Source organism: Coenobita brevimanus, chromosome 94 (genome assembly GCF_032717465.1).
Source record: "Coenobita brevimanus isolate Jiangsu-jjx chromosome 94, ASM3271746v2, whole genome shotgun sequence".
In the NCBI taxonomy this organism is placed as follows: Eukaryota; Metazoa; Arthropoda; class Malacostraca; order Decapoda; family Coenobitidae; genus Coenobita; species Coenobita brevimanus.
The window spans coordinates 30,528,243-30,548,532 of NC_137047.1; the positions used below are offsets into that span (position 1 = coordinate 30,528,243).

General features: G+C 42.6%; 1 non-coding gene across 1 annotated transcript; it reads right to left on the reverse strand.

Moving 5' to 3' along the window:
* Positions 1–145: 145 nt before the first annotated feature.
* Positions 146–264, reverse strand: LOC145413066 (5S ribosomal RNA). The gene has a single exon (XR_013899675.1). It is a non-coding gene; the product is annotated as a 5S ribosomal RNA (ribosomal RNA).
* Positions 265–20,290: the final 20,026 nt, after the last annotated feature.

The following is a 20,290-nucleotide window of genomic DNA, read 5'->3' on the forward strand; positions in this document are numbered from 1 at the left end:
CTACTACTCCTCACTCTCATTCATTCATTTTTTTCATTCATTGCCAGATGCCATGTATCCCAAATGGGGTGGCCAAGGGCTTAGAGTTAATTGTTTTACAGGGAGGGGCACTAATCCTCCACCAACCCCACTTGACACGTAGGGATGCCAACAGCATCTGGTGTTCCCAGGTGGTCACCCATCCAAGTACTAACCAGACCCAACGTTGCTTAACTTCGCTGATCGGACGGGAAGCGGTGTACTCAACGTGGTATGGCCGTTTCACTCAAAAAGAAATGAATTCCCCGAGCTAGGCAACTAAGGCCATATAGCCCTGCTGGAGTTACAGGAGGGCGCTACCCCTCCTGGCACGGTAGCCCGGGCGAGGCTCGAATTTGCGACCTCCTTATCACAAGTTCAGCGCGCTACCACTGTGCTACCGCACCCCCCAAGGATTCGAACCAGCTCTTGCAACGCCTGAGCACAGCAGCTTACCAAGCGAGCCATTTAGGCTATATAAAATCCCGTTTTAACTCATGGATCAGAAACATGAAGTCTAACAATGTACCTGGAAAGTCAAATTAAGAGTGCCTAGAAGAATGGTAAGCATTATATATGATTTCAAGTGATCGTGTCAACGAAGCGAGGTGACTACCATCTCGTCTTGGAAAGTATATGTACTGAAATTGTTAAGATGGTGGCTACCTTGCTCCATTGACAGGCGTTCCATCCCATGGACGCCCTCACTTGAAATGAAATATTAAAACAATTATTTTCATTTTTGCAAAAATGAATGTCATGAAACAGTTACGATTGTGATCGTAATGTTTATCTGCTATTGTGTTTAAATTCTAAAGCATCATTTTCTGAATGAAAAGTAGCCATAAACTTTTCAAAATGTCTACTTTCAAAATGTCACTTTTATGCCAAACAAAGAGGAATAATCTCCAGTGAAATCTTTAGGAAAATTGGCTCATTGAAATTTGTTTAATTTTTACCTATGATTTTCTTCGAAATTTTTACTAACTTATTTTCCCAACTCAGCTTCTGCACCACCTACCAATCAAAATTTTTTGCTGGTCGGTAATTTTCCCTTTGTCCCCCCCAAAGTGGAATCCCAAGTTAAAATCTGAACAAAACTGGTCCATAAATGTGGATTTTTTCCTACTCTTCCTGGTGATTTTGTAGGATTTTTTGTCAACTTTCAAAAGTTAATAGCCATATTGCACTACCTAGCGGCCTGAATTTCAGACTTTAAATATTTTCCCATATGTGCCAACCTCAGAGGAATCTCCATTTAAAGTCTGATCAAAATTGGTCTATAAATAAGGGTTTTATCCCACTTCTACTGGAGATTCATTTGGGATTTTAGCCAATTTTCAAAAATCAGTCAGTTGCGCCACTTGATGGCCTGAATTTTTAACTTTTGCAAGAGGGGAACAAGTCAAGAGTGAGAGCAGTGGAAATGAGTTACTTGAGAGGAGCATGTGGAGTGACGTGGAGGGACAGGTTGACGAATGAAGAAGTGAAGGAACGTTGTGGGGTAGATGTGGATGTGGTTGAAAAGATTAGGAGAAATACACTGAGGTGGTTTGGACATGTGGAGAGAATGGAGAATGAAAGACTGACTAAGAGGGTGTATGTAGGTGAGGTGGAGGGAGGGAGAGGCAGGGGTAGACCGAGGATGAGGTGGAGGGATGGAGTTGAGAGGTATATGAGGGAGGGGGGGGTGAGTTGGGGGGAGGGGAGTCAAATGGTGGGTGACAGAGTGACTTGGAGGCGTTTTGTCTGCGGCCACCCTTTGCGGGATTAGGGCGTCGGGCTATAGATAGATAGATAGATAGAAATTTTTTTCATAAGTATCAAGCTCAGAGTAATCTCCAGTCAAAATGTGAGTTAAAATAGTCAATGAAAAGGGATTTTATCCCACTTTTACCGGTGATATTTTCGGAATTTTTGCAAACTTTCAAAATATGTCACCTTATAGCGCCACCTGGTGGCCTGAATTTTTTACTCATGACATATTCACGTGTGTACCAAGCTCAGAGGAATCTCTAGTTAAAATCACAGCAAAGTTAGCCCATAAATAAGGATTTTATCCCACTTTTACTAGTGTGTTTTTTTTTTTGAAGTATTCAAAATATATCAACTAATCGGGCCACTTTGTGGTCTGAATTTATTCCTTTTGACAATCTGCCGTATGCATTAAGCTCAGAAGAATCTAGTTGAAGTTTGAGCAAAACCGATCCATAAAGGATTTTATCCCACTTTACCGGTGATTTTTAAAAATTTTACGCCTCCTATATTGAATTTTTACACGCTCATACAGCAAGATGGAGTTTTTAGTTGATCATGTGTAACTAGATATGAATAAACCAATGAACTAATGAAATGATATTTTTCTAGGTATAGTAGAAAACTGACTAAAAAAGTATGTGGATACATCCGTTTGCCACTCGCTCAGGTGACCAATCATGTGCAGAGGTAGAAACAGAGCTTGGAAAGCATAGGGTATAACAACTAAAATAAAAATAAGCATTCAGAGAGCGTATGCATCCACCCATGCCAGGAAAATTTAAAATTTATTGCAGTAATTCATTTTTCCTGCCAGACGAATAAAGTTTCAGAGAGAACATACCTCCGTCAACGTCAGTATAATTTATGATTTGCTAATCCGGATCCGATGCACCTCAAAACTTAATTCTTCTGGGATCCATTGCCTGCCTATTCAGCAAATGTCACTGAAATCCGATAGCACTTTTCACAGCAACCAACTCCAATGTTTGTATGTGTTGCTTATTTAATCATGATCATATGACAATGGCTTACACTTAGCCTTTCTCCCTTATGTATGTTATCGAGAGAGAGAGAGAGAGAGAGAGAGAGAGAGAGAGAGAGAGAGAGAGAGAGAGAGAGAGAGAGAAAGAGAGAGAGAGATTGACATAAATGGTGTGAAGATTTGGAGCTGAGCAGAAAATGGTACAAATCTATGGTAAAGGGAGGGAGGATATTATCCGCCTTTTTGTGGTGTGTCCGTCACCCATTACCTACTGTAAATATTTTCCTTTTCTGATTTATGTAGCTTCAGTAGTTAACACTAGGCCATGCTCATGAGGAGGGGCAAACGCTAAACCAAATTTACGCTGGTAAGAAAACATGCTGTGGCTGGGGTAAACCAGCTCTGCTGTCGAACCCTGCTGCGGATGTCGCTGATTGCACTGCGCAGATGACCATCGTGTTGTGTGGTGTCGAGAGAATCTGTCCCCTCTCCCCTTGGGGCTAAGATACGAATGTGTGTGTGTGGATGAGTAAATTAGGCATGTGTCGTCCTGTCTCGGCTACCCCCCTTTCCAAAAACCAAAAGTAGTGTAGCTATAAGCGGTTGGGGATTGGCTGGGAGAAGAAGAGAGGCGAGGATGGAGGAAAGGATCAGAAGGATGCAAATGTGTGAGGGACTAACGCCCGTAGTCTTGAAAATGAGGGCAGGGGTTACCCTTCCCGCACCCCGTTCGAAGAGGAAGCTCACACCTTCAACGTAAGTGGTAATCTTTAAATCGTGAGAGCGCACCGCTTCGTGTGGATAGGCGCGGCAAACAGTTGGTAACACTTATTAATTTTAAAATTTAAAATCTTAGCAAAAAACAAGCATGACAGTTTATAAGACTGACATACAATATAACCTCAATGTTAGCAGTTCTTATAGGGTTGCCATACGTCCGGATTTTTCCGGACATGTCCTGCATTTAGGTGTCAAAATCTTCGTCCCGGAGGAATTTTAAGAATTCTCCAAAATTCCAAAATTTTAGCTTCCATCACTTTTTCTCGGGAAATTTAATTTATCATTAAACTCTGTAATGACGAGAGAGAGAGAGAGAGAGAGAGAGAGAGAGAGAGAGAGAGAGAGGGGGGGGCCTTCGTTGTTTTCGTCAGCTACTAAGTGTTGCCAACTTGGCTGGTGTAGCGCTAGCAGCGAACTGAAATGTCCTGCCTTTTCCTTTTGTTCAGCCACGATATTTTTTTTTCGCACTTAGTGCTCTTATAGCCATAAAATGAATGGTAACTGCACACAAATATTGGCTTAGTTTTCATTTTTACACCGCAACATTTGTTATTCTCATGATCTTATCATGCATCTAAGGCGCTTTACCAATTTTCAGTCATAAACTTTGCCTGTTGCCCATTATATTGTAAAAAGGTTTAAGATTGTGGTGCTGTACAGTAGTACTGGTGTATATATATATATATATATATATATATATATATATATATATATATATATATATATATATATATATATAAAGGTTTCATAACGCCAAAGGCCCAAAGTGTGTGTTGTGGGGGTGGTAGGGGGGGGGGCATGGGTTTCAGAGGAGGCGTCCTGTATTTTGACTATTCAAATATGGCAGCCCTAAATTCTTACCTCTTTTATCGTTATTAATTAGACTGGCATTTGTTCTTGAATACTCTGTATAAAAGAAGGCATATAGGCTTTGAAGAACCTTTACCAAAGGAAAAAATCGATGTCAGACGTAGCCTTAACCGGGTTCATGCGGTCAGTAATAACCCTACGAATACGCCTTGGCTGGTCACACCGATTTTGACTACATTTCTGCCCCAGATGTTTGTCTCTGCCATTTTTCCCACATAGAACCCCAAAATCCCACGAGTCCCCCAAGACACTTGGGAGAGGGGGTTAATGTGAAAACCAACTGCGAGCACCGAAAATAAAGGTCAAATTCGTTCAAATCACACAAAAATACACCAGAAAAATATATTGCCAAACCAAAACAAAATAGTGCGGACTTGTAAGTTTACCGAACGCAGACATGAGACTTCGTAATTCAAATTAACTGGCTGTACACACTGCATAGTTCATCTGTTTATGTAGTACTCGGCCATTCTTTACTGTAGAAATTATTTCATGTTCTAATCAATCCATCCATCATCCAATCCTACATTGCCCCATGAGGAGCGTAGGAGCCCGGGGCTAGGCAGTAGGTCCCGACATTTAAGATGAGGGTGATGTACTAATCAAACTAATTATAAAAGTATCATGCACCATATCAGGTAAACTGCTTAGTTGATACAGCGAAAAATAAAATGGAAGTGGATGCAGTATCTCATCCGGGGCATGGTTTACCTACCTGTGGGCTTCAGGCCAAACTCATTAGTGGAACCCCAAATTTATAGAAATAATTGCATGTTTCAATACTCTCTCTCTCTCTCCAGTATATATATATATATATATATATATATATATATATATATATATATATATATATATATATATATATATATATATGTACCTAGGCTGCTTCCCCCAAGTAAAGGGAGGTAGCCGAGACAGGACAATACACTCCCCATTTACTCATCCATTCAAACACATTCATTCGCATCTTAGCCCCAAAGGGGAGAACGGACAGATCCTCACCACACCACACCGCACAAGGGTCAACTGCGCAATGCAATCAATGACATCCGCAGCAGGGCCCGACAGCAGAACTGGTTTACCCCTGCCACATCATAACAGACCCATCCCCTTACCCGCACCTGACCTGACTAGCTGATCAGACCATATATATATATATATATATATATATATATATATATATATATATATATATATATATATATGTAATGACGGGAGATCTGAATGCTAGAGTGGGAAATGTAGCGGTTGAAGGTGTAGTTGGTATGCATGGTGTGCCTGGAAGAAATGAAAATGGGGAACGAATGATAGCGATGTGTGTTGAGCGAGAGATGGTGATTGGAAATAAGCTGTTAGAGAAGAAAGATATTTATAAGTATACATGGGTGAGACAGGAGGGTGGAAGGGTTGTTGATAGAGCTTTGATGGACTATGTGGTTGTGTCTAGGAATGTAATAGGAAGATTGTTGGATGTGAGAGTTCTGAGAGGGGAGGGTGGAGGTATGTCTGACCACTACCTGGTGGAGGGAAAGTTAAGAGTAGGTAAGAGATGGGTGAGATCTAGGAGGGTTAGGTGTGGCAGGGAGGTTTTGAAAGTGAGTGAGTTGGATAAAAGAGAGAAAAAGATAGCGTATCAGGAGAAATTGAAAGATGAGTGGAACGCACTGAAAGATCAGGAAAATGGCAGTGTGGAGGAGGAATGGCAGTTGTTTAAGAATGCTGAGGTGGGGCATGCAGAAGAGGTGTATGGTGTGAGACGTGTCGGTGGTGATGTAAGAAAAGGAAGTGAATGGTGGTGCGAGGAAGTAAGTATGGCTGTGGCTGAGAAGAGACGTGCATATGAAGTGTGGTTGCAGAGGAAGGATGAGATGTCATATGAAAGGTATAAGGAAAAGAGGAATAGGGCGAGAAGGGCTGTGCGTGATGTTAAAGTGGCAGCAGATGAGAGGTGGGGTAGGCGGCTTACAGAGAATTTTCAACAGAATAAGAAAATGTTTTGGAAGGAGGTGAAAGAGGTGCGAAAGGGAGAGTCTGGGACGGAAGAACGAGTAAAAGCAGAGGATAGAAGGATGTTAATTGAGATGGATGCAGTAAGGAAAAGATGGGCAGAGTATTTTGAAAGATTGTTAAATGTAGAGGAGGAAAGGGTGGCTGAGATTGTGGCAGATGGAAGGGTGCAAGGAATAAATGTGTTGGGAGAGTTGAATGATTCTTTGATCACGAAGGAGGAAGTGGAGAAGGCAGTAAAGGAGATGAAAACAGGGAAAGCTGCAGGTATGGATGGGTGTGCTGTGGAATGCCTGAAAGGTGGTGGAGTGACCATTGTTGACTGGTTAGTAAGATTGTTGAATGTGTGCTTTGTGAAAGGTATGGTACCAATTGACTGAGCAAGTGCTTGTGTGGTCCCGTTGTATAAAGGCAAGGGTGATAAGTATGAATGTACTAGCTTTAGGGGTATAAGTCTGTTGAGTGTTGTAGGTAAGGTTTATGGTAGAGTGTTAATTATGAGAGTTAGAGAGGGTAAAGAGGGAGTGATTGGTGAAGAGCAGTGTGGCTTTAGGAGAGGGAGGGGATGCGTGGATCAGGTGTTTGCTGTGAGACAAGTGTGTGAAAAGTATTTAGCGAAAGGCAAGGATGTGTTTTGGGCATTCCTGGATTTAGAGAAAGTGTATGATAGAATTGATAGGGAGGCTTTGTGGACTGTTTTAAGATTGTATGGACTTGATGGTACGTTACTAAAAGGGGTGAAAAGTTTTTATGTAAATAGTAGAGCATGTGTAAGAGTGGGAAATGCTGTGAGTGGCTGGTTTCCTGTGAGAGTGGGGCTGCGACAGGGATGTGTGAAGTCGCCTTGGTTGTTTAATATTTACATGGATGGTGTTGTAAGGGAGGTGAATGCAAGAGTTTTAGATGGAGGTCTGAGTCTGGTGAATGTTGATGGTGGAGAGTGGAATATGAAGCAGCTGCTGTTTGCAGATGATACTGCACTGGTGGCTGATTCAGAGGAGAGATTGAGACAGTTGGTAGAGGAGTTTGGAAGGGTGTATGAAAGGAGGAAATTGAAAGTAAATGAGAATAAGGGTAAAGTGATGAAGTGTACGAGGTTGGTAGATGGTAGGGGGATGAAAATAGTTTTGAATGGCGAGTTGCTTGAGGAGGTAGAGTGTTTTAAATATCTAGGGTCACATGTTGCTGTGAATGGAAGAATAGATGCAGAAGTGAAGTTTAGAATAAATGAAGTAGGAAAGGTGCTGGGAGGAATGAAAAAAGTGTTTAGATGTCGTTCGCTTAGAATGGATGTAAAGAGAAGGTTGTATGAGGGTGTTGTGGTACCGACTGCATTATATGGGGCTGAAACATGGAATATGGGTGTAGCAGAGAGGAAAAGTTTGATTGTAATGGAAATAAGGTGTCTGAGGAGTATGTGTGGAGTGACGCGTATGGATCGAGTGCGAAATGATGAAGTGCGAAGGAGAACTGGAGTTGTTCGGGAGATGGCTGGTAGAGTTGAGCAGAGGTTGTTGCGATGAGAATGGATGATGAGCGATTGGTGAAAAAGATAACTAGATCTGATGTGAGAGGTGTAAGGCTGAGAGGAAGACCACAAATAGGATGGATGGACAGTGTGAAGAGAGCACTGGATGCGAGAGGGATTCTGTTGAGCAAGGAAGAGTGGTTTGAGCGTGACAGAAATATATGGAGAGAAATTGTGAATGAATAAGTGATCCCTGAGGGGATATTCTCCCACATTTGGTCTGATCAGCTAGTCAGGTCAGGTGCGGGTAAGGGGATGGGTCTGTTATGATGTGGCAGGGGTAAACCAGCTCTGCTGTCGGGCCCTGCTGCGGATGTCACTGATTGCATTGCGCAGTTGACCCTTGTGCGGTGTGGTGCGGTGAGGATCTGTCCGTTTTCCCCTTGGGGCTAAGATGCGAATGAATGTGTTTGAATGGATGAGTAAATGGGGAGTGTGTCGTCCTGTCTCGGCTACCTCCCTTTCCTTGGGGGAAGCAGCCTAGGTATATATATATATATATATATATATATATATATATATATATATATATATATATATATATATATATATATATATATATATATATATATATATATATATATAAAAATTTTACTGTGATTATTTTGCAATGGCCAAATGTCATCAAATATTTACATAATACCATAACATTATAATGTAAGACATCGTAACACATCATTACTTTTTTATTGAACTTTACTCTCTCTCTCTCTCTCTCTCTCTCTCTCTCTCTCCACTATTATGTATGTCTAGATAAACAGATAGACTGATAGATCGATGGTGGTACACGGATATTTAAAAGATATATATATATATAGATAGATAGATAGATAGATAGATAGATAGATAGATAATTTAAAAGTTTGACTGGGACAGGGAAGGTTTGGAGCCAGCAGATCCAGTGTTTGGCCTTTGGCCTTTGATTGATGCTGCTACTGTGAGTGAGGCAATAGGCAGGATGAAGGTGGGGAAGGCAGCAGGTGTGTCTGGGTTGACTGCTGAAATATTGAAGGCCTCAGGAGATATAGGGGCGAGGTTAATCACTGACCTGATAAATATGATTATTTTTGAGTGTGTTGTCCCAGATGATTGGCTGAAGAGTGTAATTGTAAATGTGTTTAAAGGGAAGGGTGATTCTCTGGAAAGTGGAATTTATAGAGGTATAAAGCTTTTAGATCAGATAATGAAGGTAATGGAGAGAGTTTTAGAAGGTATGATAAGAGAAAGAGTTAATATTGATGAGATGCAGTTTGGGTTTATGCCAGGTAAGGGGACAACTGATGCCATATTCATTGTTCGACAGCTTCAGGAAAAATATATTGGTAAGAAAAGGGATCTGTATTTTGTTTTTGTTGATTTGGAAAAGGCCTTTGACAGAGTCCCTAGAGAGGTGGTGAAGTGGGCAATGAGAAAGCTTGGCTTGGAGGAGTGGCTGGTTAGGGTGGTTATGGCTATGTACTTATGTGGGTGCTCGCATCCAGGTAAGAGTGAATGGAGATATGAGTGATGAGTTTTCCGTGAACGTTGGTGCACATCAGGGGTCAGTTTTGAGTCCCAAGTTGTTTATCATGGTACTTGAAGCCCTCTCACGTGACTTCAGAAACGGACTCCCGTGGGAGATGTTGTCTGCTGATGATTTGCTTTTGATTGCAGAGAACGAAAGGGAGGCAGAGGAAAGATTTAGGAAGTGGAGAGATGGTATGGGGCACAAGGGCTTAAGGGTAAATGCAGATAAAACAAAAGTAATGATATCTAGGGTTGGTGGCGGTACTGTTAAAGACAAGGGAGAGTGGCCATGAGCAGTTTGCCACAAGGGCGTTGGAAGTAATTCCAACTTGTGCGGTGTTTGTGATAAATGGGTGCACAAGAGATGTAATGGTATCAGAGGTAGACTGAGATAATGCTGATTTTATGTGTAAGGCGTGTCGGGGAGAGCAGGTGGAGATTGTCAGGCGTGAAAGGATTGAACTTGCTGGTGAATCTCTTGAGTGTGGAAGAGTTTTGTTATTTAGGAGATATGTTGTGTGCTGGAGGTGGGGCTGCAGCTAGCTCTGTGGCTTGGGTGAGAAGTGGTTGGAAGAAGTTCAGGGAGCTCTTGCCTCTCCTGACATTGAGAGGACTCTCCCTACGTGCTACGGGGTTTTTGTATGCAGCATGTGTAATGCTGTATGGTATTGAGACCTGGGCAGTAAAGGAGGATATTCGCAGGCTCAGATGTACAGAAATGACAATGATTAGGTGGATGTGTAGTGCGTCCCTGCGTGCAAGGTCTGGGGGGGTTGGGTTTACGATGGAAGAGTTGAGAGTTAGGATGGGACTGGAGTGCATTGGTGTTGTGATGAACAGAGGTAGATTGAGATGGTTTGGGCATGTGGAGAGGATGGGGGATGATAACTGGGTGAGGAAGGTGAGAAGTGCTAATATTGGTGGTGGGGTTATGAGGGGTAGACCGAGAAAGACATGGGACGAGGTCATTATGTGTGACCTTGGGGTTAAGGGACTGAACATGGAGGCTGCAATAGATCGTGCAGCACGGAAAGACGCCATTAGATGACCAAGGCCGACGCATGCAAGCATGTTGGAGCCTTTAGAAACGAATATATATATATATATATATATATATATATATATATATATATATATATATATATATATTATGTTGAGAGGTATATGAGGGAGGGGGGGTGAGCTGGGGGGAGGGGAGTCAAATGGTGGGTGACAGAGTGACTTGGAGGCGTTTTGTCTGCGGCCACCCTTTGCGGGATTAAGGCGTCGGGCTATAGATAGATAGATAGATGTATCCGACTCTGGGCAAAGGCTTCACAGCCTGCTCTCAAGGCCCAGTAGTCCTCCTACATACCATACACCTCTACATGTCACCACTTCGGCGTTAACACCCACCGTCCATATTGAATACATGCTAAGGCTGTCTCATACAGGACTAGTGTATTGGTATTAGCGGGGGTATTTTTATGACATGTCGGTGGGTCATCTGGTAGATCAGGAAAGTCTGCTTTTATGAAATTCAAATCCTTAAACTGTTCCCTGCCCCAGCCGGGATTCGAACCAGGGTCCATCAGGACTGCAGGCCGCCTCTCTACCGATTCAGCCACCGCCTCCCCCATTATATATATATATATATATATATATATATATATATATATATATATATATATATATATATATATATATATATATATATATATATATATATATATATATATAAACACCAGGGGTGCTGTGATTGAACCAGTGTCGCATACGGTAAAGTATGTTTGCACCCAGTCGGCTTGCGCGGGCCGATTACACTAGGTTCACAGACTACACACACATCCAAAGCCACTACAACACTACAATCACACTTGCAAGCACTACTCACCCTACATACAATCTGTACCAGACAGTCTAAGCCACTTGGTAGAGATACCTACTTCAGTTGGAATAGGCCGGTCCTGCAGTGGATACTCAAACGGCTCATGATGATTATGATGATATATATATATATATATATATATATATATATATATATATATATATATATATATATATATATATATATATATATATATATATATATATATAATCTTATTTTATCTTATTTTCTTCATTTTACTATAGGGCCTAGTCTGTGGCCCACCTGAGAACCACCCCATGGTCCACCGGTTGAAGACCACTGCAGGCCTATACTTACTGTACAGGAGCCCCATACTCCAGACCCTATACTTATTGTACAGGGACCCTTATGGTGTGAACATATTATATAATGAAATACTCGGTGTACACTTGAAACATGGTCATACGCTGGTACTCTGCGAGACAAATTAGATTCATTGGACCCCCAGATACCGGTGAGCTCTAGGCCAATGACCTATTTGGCCTATTGATAAATCCGGTCCTGATCTCATCTTTGTTTTCTTCTCGTCGTAAACTAACCATCTCCGGAGAAGCGGTGAAGTCTTTTAAAACGATAAAAATATTAAACACATTTCTTATTTCTTTACATGATGTTTTTATCATTAAATTAAACTTCCCATCACACACACACACCATAGAGGCCTTCAAATTCTACGCAGTTTTCTTTTGCACAAGGCTGCTATAATATGATGAAGGGGCATGCGAAGGGATGCTATGAGACTCCCCGCGAATTCCAGGACTACGCTGGGGTAATCCTCTCCCGTTCACCGGGGAACGCTCTCCCTTTCGTGCGTTAAGATTACCAAAAGATCCGGATAGGACAAAGTGAACGCATGCCCACGTTTAAGACTGCTGCCGTAAGGAAAGTCAGAATGAGGAAAGCATAAGTTGGTGATGGAATGATTCACCTTATTGAAATCCGGGGGAAGGATAGTAAACGAATGGATTGAGAAGATGTGCAGATTGGCCTGGAAGGAAGGCTTTGCTTAGTAGTCTGAACCCAGGTGTAATAGTTTCCTTATGCAAGGGAAATGGGAAAGGAGAAGTGTGTAGCAGCCACAAGGTAATTGTCCTTTCAGTGTAATAAAAAAAATATAAAGCAGGATGCTTGTCGACGGAGTTACGAAAAAAATTAAGTATTAGTTGGAGAGGAATAAGGAGGGTTTTTAGAAAGGGGAGGGTGTGTGTAGACAAGATATTAATTCTTAAATGTTTAGTGAATAAGTTTATAAAGAGGAAAACGAAGCTGTATGGGGCATTCACTGGCATGAAGAAAACCAATGAGAGATTAAATAGACAAGGAATGTAGAAGATGCTGAAAATATATGGAGCGGATGTGAAGCTTCTGAATGCTCTTAACTTTATGTATGAGAATCCAAGGGCAGCAGTGCATTAGAGGGTGAACTTAGTTCTTTTACGTATATGAATACTGAACTGATGTGTGTGTGTATGTGTATGTGTGTGTGTGTGTGTGTGTGTATGTGTGTGTGTGTGTGTGTGTGTGTGTGTGTGTGTGTGTGTGTGTGTGTGTGTGTGTGTGTGTGTGTGTGTGTGTGTGTGTAATTCTTTACCAAACGGTTCCACCTATGTGGAACTGATAATCTCGAGTTAAGTGATTTTAGTACATAATTATGCAACACAGTTAACTGTTGAACTGTGACTGCAAGAAGTGAGTGGAAAAAAGATGTACTTATTTTGGGTTATTTAAGGAAGCGGGCAGGTCGCCCGCGGCATTGTTTCCCAACTCTCTCTCCAACTGGCCGCGTTGTTTACCCCCACCACCCCGACTGGATGCTGTCAGTCTATCCCGTGCCAAAGCTATGGGAAGATTAATGTATTAACCTAACCTAACCAAACCAATCCTAATCCAACCTAACCTCATTTGCATTTGACAGCCAGCTGTTGAATTTAAGAATGTGCGTTAGATATGGGCATCTGCTGGTAGACATCGGCGGAATATTTATGCATTCAAAATCCTCAGCTTTCAGAGGTAAGTTTATAAAAATGCCCAGTAGCTGTGACAGTCCAAAAATAATAACAAATAACGTGTGAAAGATTCATTTCAATAGAAAATACAGTATATATATATATATATATATATATATATATATATATATATATATATATATATATATATATATATATATATATATATAATCATCATCATCATCCAGACCTCCTTACCCACCCTAGGGCAGGGTGAGGAGTAGCAATGGCCAGACAGCGCAAATTTGCCCAATCCAATGGGCCTCATTTCCATTCACTCATCATTCAAGCCCCCGGAATCCTGGCTCTATCGGATACGCCAAAAACATTCACCACGTTCTGCAGCTTCACATACATGTATCCGATTGAGACACTCCCGACGCTGCTACGTTAAAAGGGGTACCAAATCCCTGATCATGCACTTCTCCTCACATCATTCATCCAGCCAGTTCGATCTCACGTCAGTCCCCTAAGGTCACCGACTTCCAAACCTCTCTTCCTCACACACTCATCCACCATATCTCTCCACCTCCTCCTTGGCCTACCTCGCCTCCTCCCTCCTTCAAATTCGCTCAGATATACCTTCTTCACCACTCTATTGTTATCCATTCTCTACACATGACCATACCATCTCAGTACACTCTCCTCGATTCTGGTGTCCACAAACTTCCTCACTCCACATCTTTCACGAACCACATTATTTCGTATCTCATCCACCCTCTGTGCTCCACATACATTCCTCAGCAGTCCCATCTCCACTGCTCTAACGCTTGACTTTTCATTTTCATGTCACATCATAGTCTCATATCCATATGTTAAAGTTGGCACTAACAGTCCCTCATGTAAGCCTCATGAAGCTGCAACACTCAAACCTCTGTTTCTTATGAATTCCTTCATAGCACCAGCTACTTTCCTTCCTTGTGTAACTCTACTTTCAACTTCTTTTGCACATTTTCCTCACTTTTCTATCACTGTACCCAGATATTTGAACTCTCTCACAGTTCCAGTCTCTCTCCATTCACTGTAACATCACACTGGGAGTCACCTTCTCTCTCAGTAACCATCACTTTACTCTTTTCTACATTTACTCTGAGGGCACGACGCTCACAGACATCAGCAAAACTCTGCACTAGCCTACCAAGTTCTTGTCCGGTACTTTCAAGTAGTACTGCATCATCAGCATACAACATATTTGAGTTATTCCATGCATCCCCATTCATTACCAACGCCATCACTCTCTCCATTACTCGTGTTTTTACTTCTCTCATCACCCCATCCATGTATACAGTATATTGAACAACCATGGGGCATCACACAACCTTGTCGCACACCCACATCATTCACTTAGATGCCCATTAACCCTTACATACGCTTCACTACCATCATAAAAACTCTTGACAGCACCTAGCAGCTTACCATTTACACCATACATGCGAAAAACTTTCCACAACCATTCTCTGTCCACTTTGTTGTATGCTTTTTCCAGATCCATGAATGCCATAAACACCTTTTGGTCCTCCTCACAAGCCTTCTCTGCTATCTGTCTCACTGCAAATATTTGATCCACACATCCTCCTCCACTCCTAAAGCCACCCTGTTCATCATTCACTAGGACTTCTGATGTGTCTCTTACTTTATAATAGTTCTTCCACATACCTTCCCTACCACACTTAATAAACTTATGCCACGATAATTCTTGCACTCATTTCGCCCACCTTTTATTTTTGTACAGGGGTACAATCACAGCCTTTTTCCACTCTGCAGGCACAGTTTCACTCATCCATGCCTTCTTACATATCTCCAACAAGCACTTCATTCCACTCTTTCTACTACACATAAGCATCAGTATATACACCTCATCAAACCCAGCTGCTTTCCCATATTTTAGCTGCTTCACAGCGCTCTTCACCTGTGGGACTGTCACGTTTCCTGGCACTGCAATCCTTCTCTGCACACCCCCAAAACCAGTCATGTTTACAGCTGCTCTGCGCTCTCTATTCCCATTCATCAAGCTCTCAAAATATTTTTTCCATCTGGTCCTTACTTTCCATGGGTTAATAATCTACCACCTACATCCTTCACACCATCACATTTCTTTCCGCTTTCACTTCTACATTTCCGTACCTCTTTCCAGAATGACTTATTATTTTTAGAGTAGTTCGTATTCATTTTTCTTCCTAGATCATCATTTACCTCCTTTTTCCTCCTCACTATTCTCTTCTCGCTCTCAATATATTCAGTTCTCATATCAACTGAACCACTTTAGCCACTTCTTCCTCTTTTCCTCCACCACTCTCTTAATCTTCTCATCCCACCATGCCGTACCTTTCTTCTTTATTGTTACTCTTGCCACACCACACACCTTTAGCATTCCCAACTAAGCAATCCCTATATTCATTCCACAAGCTGTTCAGATCCATTTCATTCCAGTTCACTGATTCTAACTCCTCCTCTACTTTGGTATTGTAATCATCTGCCATTTCTTTGTTCCTTAGCTTCTCAACTTTCAGTCTTTCTCCCTGACTGCTCCTCTCTCTCCTGATCCACCTCACTCCTCCCAGCTTGATCATGTATACCACAATCATATGATCTGACAGACCTCCACATTGTCCTCTCACGGCCTGCGTATCAGCAGCCATTCCCATCATCGGCCTTTCTACAAGCACGTATTCAATACGGCTTCTTTCAACACGATCCCCGTTCCCTCTATACCATGCATTTTTATGTGCATCTTTGTGTTTGAAGTACGACTTACAAAATAATGCACAACCTCCTCTCCTGACACATCCTTTAGTCGCTTCCCATTATCATTTTCTCCTGGTACTCCATAACATCCCATTACGTCATCCTCAGGACCAGTGCCTACTTTTCCATTCATATCCCTCATTACGATCACCTTACGATCACCTTGTAGCTCCTGGGCATTTCTCCCATTTTTGTAACCATTTGTAATAATATCTAGAGTTTAAGTATCCTATGTAAGCAGTTGTAAGTAGGATCCAAGTAGGGCACCATTGAGCGTTCGCTATCGCTTGCCATGTCTGTGAGCGCTTGCTATGTCTGGCTTGATTCAAATTCTGCTGAACCATGAGTTTTGTAGCCGGGCCGCACCACCCGCCGAGCCGGTGAGAGTCGGGCAGTAGCAGTCTGTAACGGTCTGGGGTTGGACATGGGTGGTGTCAACGGCTGCTGTGTAAAGATATAAGACGGTGCTTAATATATTATCAGAAAACTACTACAAGAATTTGACTTCACCTACGACTGGCATCTAGGGGCATGAACAAACTTTAACATTTGGTGGAATGCAAGTGGGATAATAGTGATTTAACGTCTTCTGTGGGCAATCTTGGTTGTGTCTGTTTTCCCACGCTGCTGTTCTTCCCACAACGCCACACAGTCTATCTCCGCCTCCAGCCCTTTTTGCAGTCTTGGTGTGGAATCGTCCTAGCAGCTTTGATGTGGTTTTGGGATTTTCCTCCACACCAACACCCCACCTACCACCACACCACTACAGCCACGTAAGCCTCCTGCTCCTATCAACCTACAACCTGCCTTCGCCTGCCAATCCTGTGTGACCTGTCGTATGGGTTAGTTTCAGCCTCCACAAACTCCAGCCCAGACCCCACTCCAGGAAGTAGCCCCCAACCGCCGCCTGACGCCGTTACATCATCGTTTCCCCACCCACCACACAGACCGACATCACCTAAGGAGCATGACCACTCACACCGAGCTACGTCACAGTCTCCTGCTACTATCAGCTTCTCGTTCTGCCCATTGCTTAGCCGCTGCCCAATGACATCACGAACACTTCCGCCCAATCATCGCTGGTGGGGGGAGGAGACACTACGATACGAGAGTTTCACTCAACATCCAGCTTTTGCACAAAACACATCTTGCTACAAGTATTTTCTATCTGCATTTTCATGCAATTTCTCATTCCACCACATTAATCGATTCCTTTCTACAGAGAAGCCAAGCTGTCTCTATAGATTGTGATATTTTCACCATTTACTCTTATCCATTCATTGCATTTTTGTCCCTCATCTTTCATTCATACAAAATTTTTCGTTTATTCACCCATGATTCATCCCATTTTCTCCCAATTATACTCATGCTCAGCTGTAAATAACGCATTCATTTTCACTCATATTTATTGTATATAAATAATTTCTTCACATATTATAAATATTTCTTTCTTTCATTTATTCATCCATTTGTTCATTTATTTTCATTTACTTACTTCCTATTCTATTAATGTCCTTTTTTAAAAGGGTAGATCTCTCCCCTGTTGAATCTGATAGTGACACAGATGACCCTGTATGTGGTGATAATACAACTCTTCTTAGTGGCAGTTCTTATAGTAAACCAACAGTAAGTTCCCTACCTGTTTCTACTACGACTACTCCTGTTACTCCTACCCTATCAACACCAGATAGTCTATCATCTTCTCCAACTGATTCTCTTGAAGCCACTCAGCCTTCTCCATAGCCTTGTTCCTCCCCTTCTACTAGACACACCACCATTAACCACGACACACACCACTACCGCCAAGACACTTCCTTCCCACACACCGTCTCAGTTTAGTACTGTGCCTACTTCCTCACCTTCGCGGTCTCACCCTCTTTCTACGATGGCGAATCAGAACCCTCCACCTCCCCAGTCCATATGTTTGGATGATGTTAATAGACCCAAATTTACAGATGATAGTACAGTTTCCATTTACGACTTCCTCAGAGAGGTCGAAAATGACATTCGTAATCAGCAAATCACAACTGAACCCTTGAAAGTTTCTTATCTGATGAGTCGACTCTGTCAGGGCAGGTCACTAATAGGAGCCGCTATTCGTACTGGGCACTTCAAAGATTGCCAAATGTTTGACGCATGTCACCAACAGTTAATTCAACTTTGTTGCCAACATTCCAATGCTGCATCACTTTTAGGGTTGACCAACCTTCTCAAGCAAATGGAGGAGGACATGAAGGTACCTCCCCAACATGCAAAGGTAATTGAGGCAGCCGTTACTATGAGGGCGACGAGTTCAGAGCTGCACCAATTGTTCCGTGGTACTCAATGGGTAGCCGATATTAATGGAGTGCTTATGGTTTCACTCAATAATTTTGCAGATTTGTTCGGTTACTTTAGATTTCTTAACTGGCTTTCTGACAACCAAAAACAAATAGCACTACAACTTGGCTTTAACCCCGGAGACAAAATAGTCAACATTTCCAAGGCCATAATAGAAAGGTTAGGATTAGACATCACTCGCCAGGTCGGTTCTTACACCTCAGCTTCTCACTCTGCAGGTGGTACTGAGAGAGTACTACACACCAGCATTACTTCATCTGATTCCTCTCATTCATGGCCAACTACAAAAACCAAACCTGGTAATCGGTCTCACTTACACTATTGCTCACCTTCTAGTGGTCGTGACAAATCAACTGTGCGATGAAGCAAACAATCCTCAATTGCGTGCTGGCACTGCGGTAATGTACAATGCGTTTCAGGGGCCTTGACCCATCGTTTTTCGCAAATATCTGCGAAACAAACAGTCGGATCAGTATGGCATATTACCAGGTGAGGCGTGACTCAGTTGTGACGTCACCAAATCCCTCCTTCCCCACCCTCCCCCCTCCCTCCTCTCTCTCTCTCTCTCTCTCTCTCTCTCTCTCTCTCTCTTTCTCTCTCAATTGCGGTTTTACAACGACAACGACAACGTAACATGTTGGACATGGCAGTGACGAGGCAAGTTTCTTCATAGAATGCGGGAATAAGCCTAATGCTGCCCACTGCCCGTGGCTCACCATGTTAAAGTATACCGTACGTGGAGGGAAGAGGGAGGAGGGTGGGGAAGGACGGGTAGTGTATTTGGTGACGTCACAACTGAGTCACGCCTCACTGTTCGAATGCCGTGTCGGCTGAAGGATACGACGTTATCACAGTCAAGAGTAAACGCCGTAATCAAGTACATTTGGCAATGCACTATAGTGCCTAAAATTAGGGCAGGGTGTGAAACAGGCCGTGGTAATATGCCATACTGATCCGACTGTTTGTTTCGAAGATATTTGCGAAAAACGATGGGTCAAGGCCCCTGAAACGCATAGTAGGTCATCGAGAGTCTAGTTGTGCACTCAAAGAATGACGTTTCCGCTCACGGCAAACGACAGCGCACACCCTCGCGGTCCAGCTGTCTGACATGCAAATATCACAAGAATAGCACAACTCACTCCACTCACGAGTGTCGTTACCTTAAGAGCCATCAGTCGGAGGAGAAGGAGCACTTGGATTGGAGAAATGTAACCTAATAGCGGAAGATCTGCCAGTGACTGAAAATAAGGTAACAGAAAATTAACTCCCCATTCGCCAGGTAGGACCTATAATATCCTTAGGCCTGGTCATTCTAGGATGGAGCGAAGGGGTACAAAGCTCTTTCTTTATGGACACCTGATCTATGATAAACCTGATCTCAGATACCTCTTTAAACAACATTAGGAAAACAACTAAAAGAGTTGGGCTCCTCGAACCACCTGACATTCGCCTATGCGGCGTGGATGGCTCAGAATTTCAGGTCAAAGGAAAGACCACACTAGAAGTACACCTTGATAAAGCCCTAAGACCTTTTGACGTGGAGTTTCATGTTACTAATGATCTTAAATATACAGCGGACACTCTCATTGGCTTTTCGACAATGGCTCAACAAGCTATTGCTCTCCTCCCTGCCTCTTGTACCATAGATATCAATGGTTTCCCAGTATCTAGTATGGAATATCCACGTACGGTGCTTTCCCAAGCACACTCAGTTACTCAATCTCACGTGATTTCAACATTATTCAAGAGTAAACAGGTACATACACTGTTACCTGAACAGCCAAGTTCACTACCATCCAGTATTACACCCTCTGAGCATTCAACTGTGGATCGTATCAACCCCTCTAACAGTGGCACATTTG